Source organism: Nicotiana sylvestris, chromosome 12 (genome assembly GCF_000393655.2).
Source record: "Nicotiana sylvestris chromosome 12, ASM39365v2, whole genome shotgun sequence".
Lineage (NCBI taxonomy): Eukaryota > Viridiplantae > Streptophyta > Magnoliopsida > Solanales > Solanaceae > Nicotiana > Nicotiana sylvestris.
In genome coordinates, this window is record NC_091068.1 from 135,391,723 (window position 1) to 135,397,722 (window position 6,000).

Below are 6,000 nucleotides of genomic sequence, written 5' to 3' on the forward strand. Positions count from 1 at the left end.
GGCATTGTATGGATTGAAGCACGCTCCTTGTGCTTGGTATGAAAGGATGTCAAAGTTTCTCCTAGAAAACGGCTTTACAAGAGGGAAAATAGACAATACATTCTTCTTGAAGAAATGGGGGAGGAACCTACTCATTGTTCAGGTGTATGTTGATGATATCATTTTTGGGGCAACAGCTGATTCACTGTGTGAAGAATTTGCAAAACTCATGGGAAGTGAGTTTGAAATGAGCATGATGGGTGAGTTAAATTTCTTCTTGGGTCTTCAACTGAAGCAGTCCACAAAGGGTACATTCATTTGCTAGTAGAAATACATCAAAGAGCTCTTGAAGAGGTTTGATATGGAGTCATCAAAAGTTATAGACACTCCCATTGCAATGGCTACTCGACTGGACATGGATGAGTCTAGATCTCCTATGAATCAAACTATGTATAGAGGCATTATTGGGTCTCTTCTCTATCTCACTGCCAGAAGACATGATATTGTCTTTAGTGTGGGGCGTTCAAGGTTTCAGTCGAATCCCAAGGAATCTCATCTGGAGGCTTCCAAAAGAATTTTGAGATATCAAAAGGGAACATAGGACCTGGTCCTGTACTACCCCTCATATGACAATTATAATCTTGTTGGGTATGTTGATGCTGACTATGTTTGTTATCTTGTAGACAGAAAAAGTACTTCTAGAATGGCTCACTTTCTAGGATCTTGTCTCATCTCATGGGGCACAAGGAAGCAAAACTCAGTGGCTCTTTCAACAGCTGAAGCAAAATATGTAGCTGCAACTTCTTGTTGTGCTCAGCTCCTATGGATCAAGCAATAATTGGAAGATTTTGGTGTATACACTGATTGTATGCCTCTTCTATGTGATAACACCAGTGCTCTCAACATGGCCAAGAATCCAGTTCAACACAAAATAACCAAGCACATTGATGTGAGACAATGTGGATAAAAGGGCTTATCTGTATGAAGTTTTGAAGTACAGAAGACCAAAGTGCAGATATCTTCACCAAAGAATTAAGTATGGAGCATTTGGAAAGAAAGAAGGTGATGTTGGGGCTATTGAAGCATTATTGAGTACTTGATTCCCATCAGTTGGCTATGAAAATCACCTTCATGTAAAATTAGCTAAAGTGTTTTCTGGCCAAGTCTAACTCACTTCAATACAATTGTAGGTAAACACGCATGATGATTTTTGAAGCTGTAGATGCATTTCATGGGTGGTGAAAGAGGATTGAAATTTTCAAAGACAGGTCAAGAACCTGGTTTTTGTACCAAAGGTTAGTAGTTTTGTGCATTCTTTAATACACATTTTGAAAAGGTAAAAATCTCAACTGCCATGTCATCCACCTTTTCAGACTCTGCTGTCACATCTTTTCATTTCAAATCCTTTCCATCTCCTTCTGAAATGTTGCAACTCCCCAAGCACTACCGCCGTTTCAGAACCGGTTCCTATCTCTCTCCTCATAATTATCTTCTCTCATTAAAACCCTCTCTTCTCTTCACTGGACATACTCCCTCATTAGACCATCTCCAAAGAATCCTCTACTCAACCCTTTCAATGGCTGACAATCACTCCAAAATCCCTTCCTCAGTCAAGTTTAACCTATAGAAAACCCTTAAATCCTTCGTCCCCGATGAACCCTCTGTTACCATTTCAGTCTTAACCACTGAAACAACCTCTAACCTAGATTTCCCTTCACTCTCCTATCCTAATGCAACTATCCTAGACCTCTTTGTCTTTCTAAGTGCTGAGGACTCACAAAACCCTAAAATCGATGATCCTTTGTCTCTATCGACTAAGATTCTCACCAACCAAGGCAAAAGTGGAGAACAGGGATAAGTCCCAAAGTCTATAGAAGTTTCAGGGGCCAGGGTTGATCAACCATCCTCCATTCTTACTTCAGATTCTGTGGTGTCCATGGAGCATATCGAGGATGAAACCGTCACGACCATCTTTGTTGTATCTGCAGATGGAATATTGCATGAGGTAATTTCTGGTGTACCCAGATCTTAGATGAATGAAACACAGGGGCTAGTGGAAGAAGGAGCCATGTTTCTTGTTGAAGGCTCTCCACCAGCAGAAACTACTGGCCTTGTCATGATGGACCTGACCCCTTTCGAAGGAAACAGGTCAAGGTTTCCACTCCTAGGATAGTTCTGCTCCTGCACCTTCTCCACACTTTGTTGTTAAGCCCTTGGACATTCTGGTTCCTGAGATGAGGTCTAGTTATGAGGAAGATTAAGACAACATTGCTTTTGATGCATTTATAGTCAAGCGAAGAGCAATAATCACTCGTGAGTCTTCTACTAAGTGACCTACTACTAGGTTGCAAGCGAAGGAAGCTTATGACTCTGTCATTCAAAAGGGCAAAAAGAGCATTTAGAAGAAAAAGAAGAGGTTGGTGAAAAATGGTGAAATAGTGTGTGAGACGGATGTCCCTGTGGTGGAAGTTCATGAGGAAGCAATAGAGGAACCTAGTTACTTAGTGAAAAAGTCCCAGAAGAAGAAGCAATCTACTTCAGTTGAAAATGTTACAACCCCCAGTTCAAAGTTGAAATCTGCTGCGAAAAGTGGAAAATTAAAAGATGTTGTGCGTGACCCATCAATTTCTGATGAGAATGTTTCGGTCAAGTCGAGTAGAAAAGAAAAATTAGGTGTTGTGAAGTCTGGCAAGAGAAAGTTGGAACCTGCGAAGGAAGCTATTTCTGTAAAGAGGGTGAGAAGTGAAAGTAGTTCTGCTTCAGAACGTTTGAGGCACCAAAAGTTCTTGTTGGGTCACACTTTTGACCCAACAATCATTGATATGGCTGGTATGCGACAAGTAATTGAGATGGTTGAATTTCAACGGTGGGAGCATCTGTTCCAAATAGATACGCCCAAAATGTATGAGGATGAGGTTTGAAGCTTCTATGCTGACCTCTTTCCTGTTGATACCGACCACATTTGTGCCTTAGTGAATGGGGTGGATATTGTCTATGATGTGGCTCTGCTTGGGGATATTCATAAAGTCCATACTATTGGTGTGTCTTCTGTAAAGGATGTGGGTGGTGCAAACTTTAGGAATGTAATTGTAAAGGAAGGGGTGAACCAGCAATGGGAACGGGTTCACAAGAAAGCTTTCTTTCCTGTTTATCAAATGTTGTTTGAGCTAGTGAACAAAGTTCTCCTACCCCGTGTTGAGGGGAGATCCATGACTTCAAAATCAGACCCGTATCTAATGGAGGCACTAGAAGGATTTTCACCTATGAATCTGCTTGCTATCATGATTGAGCACATGCAGAAGGTAGACACTTTCAAGGATTGCAATGTGTTTAAGTTCTTCAAAGTGCCACTATGACAGTGCAAAGTAGGTACCAAGAAGCAGACCTTTTCTCACACAACTTTGGAGGAATGTGAGTGCATCGAGAAGAGTGGGGGTGGGTAGGTAGGAAGCACATTGACAATCTCTCAGCTCATCAATGCACAAAACAATGCAACTAAGGAGTTTCGAAGAATGAAGGCGAGGAACGCTATCCTGGAAGGTCAGTATGCCCAAGTGGCCCCAGAGTCAAATGTGGAGATAACTCGTTTCACAAAAGAAAATGCTGATCTCAGGGCATAAGTGGAGAACCTGAAAGCAGAACTGCTCACCCAGAAAAAGTCGGCAAATGCCCGAATAGACCTAATTCTCCAAACCCTTCTGTAGCTTCCAAGCCCTCTACTCCTAGTGCCCTCTAAGCAACCCTTTCAGTGACCAATTTCTGGATTTTCTGTTTTTCTTTTAATGACTTGGCAGTTGTTTTTGTTTCTTTTGTTTTGATGTGGATGAGATGTTTTAGTACTGCTCTCGATTTCAATAGTCCAATCTTTTCCTTTGCTTTATAAGCAACGACATATGTTTGGTATATAAAAACTATCCTCTCTTTCTATGTAAATGCTTATGTTCTCTATTTCTTTTTTCTATCATGTTGTGTGCACATACGTGGCATGAGTTAGCAGGGCTAGACTTCTTTATACTGATTGCCTGCTTGTGTATTTTTAATGATGCCAAAAGGGGGAAGTATAATTGAAACATGGATCTGACTAAGGGGTAAGCATAAAGTCAGCAGGAACATATGAAGTTCATGTTGCTTCATCTGGTTATTTCTGTTCTAAAAATATGTTATCAATATCTAAGTTTGTCATCATCAAAAATGGGAAAATTGATGGGTTTTCAATGTCTTAGCTTTATGTTTTGACGATCTAACAAACTTATTATCAAGAACCAGAAAGGGAACCTGACACATTTGGTATACACTGCTAATCAACGGACTCCAGCTAATGTGAATTGTTGCAACTGTGGAAGATAGAGAACCAACACATGGACCTGATCCCTTGTGTTTACTTGTCAGCAGTACAAAAAGTCAACTGTGTACAACTTGAAAGTGAGTGCCACAGAAATAGTGCACACAGTGCAGCACAATTCTGCAGTCACTTTTCCTTTGACCAACCAAGTGCTTACATCATTCAAGTGTGTAATCAAAGGTGTATTAACAAGAGTATTAAAACAAAACATCATTTGAACACTAGAGAATTTACTCCAAGCATTCAAGCCTTCTAAGATAGTGAATTCAATTCTCAAGTGCCTCAAGAATAAAGTTTAACGCTACTACGGACCAGTTCCTAAACTAGTAATTTGTTAACTTTAGTTGAGTTGTAACTTTGTAATTTTTCTTCATTGTAATTCCTAAATTGCTTAGCTATAAGCATTGCTTAGGAACCCCTTTGTTAAACCATAAACCCCTTGTGTTTGTGTCGTGACTAGAGTTAGTCATGAGTTAAAGTGTTTGTAATAGGTGTATTGCAAAGTGGCTTGTAATAAGTGTATTACGAGTTAGTGAGAGATTAAGAGCTTAATTACTAGATAGAATAGGTTGTAATCTAAAAGTTTCTCATAGTGAAGTTGAAATCCTACCAGTCTAGGTGGTGGTTTTTTATCCACTTGGGGAGGGATTTTTCCATGTAAAACTCCCTGTCTTATTTACTTACTATTTTATTAGTATTCTCAGTGGAAACTCAACTTGGAGGAGGGCACCAAACCATCTATTAAACATCAAAAGGGACACAATGAGGCTTTGCAAGAAGTTTTCAAAAAGAAGATTATCAAGTTGTTGGATGCCGGGGGTGTCTACCACATCTCCGATAGTTCATGGACTTCTTCGGTTTAATGTGTCCCGAAGAAAGGGGTATGGCAATGGTCAATTCCTACAAGAACGATGATTGGTTGGAGAGTATGTATGGACTATTGCAAGCTCAACAAAGTCACAAGGAAGGATAACTTTCCACTTCCTTTCATAGATCAAATGCTCGATAGATTGGCTGGCTATGCTTTCTATTGCTTTCTTAATGGGTATTCGGGCTACAACTAAATTCTTATTGCTCTGGAGGATCAAGAAAAATAAACTTTACTTGTCTTTATGGTACTTTAGCCTTCAAGCGGATGTCATTTGGTTTGTGCAATGGACTGGCGATTTTTCAAAGGTATATGATGGCTATTTTCACGGACATGGTGGAGGACCACCTTGAGGTTTTCATGGATGACTTCTCAGTGGTTGGAGATTCTTTCGATTATTGTCTTGCAAATTTGGATAGAGTTTTGGCAATATGTGAAGAAATAAATTTGGTGCTCAATTGGGAGAAGTGTCATTTCATGGTCGAGGAAGGCATTGTCCTTGGCCACAAAATCTCAAAGAATTGGGAGGTGATTTCTATTCTTCCACTTCCAACATCAGTGAAGGGTGTGCGGAGTTTCTTAGGCCACACGGGTTTCTACCAGCTCTTCATCAAAGATTTCTCTAAGGTGGTGAACCCGTTGTGCATGCTTTCTTGAGAAGAATGCTTAGTTCAACTTCAATGATCATTACATGAGAGCCTTTGAATTGTTAAAGTTCAAGTTGACAACTACTCCTGTCATCACTGCTCCAAATTGGAGTGTCCCTTTTGAACTCATGTGTGATGCAAGTGACGTAGAAATTGGGGCTGTT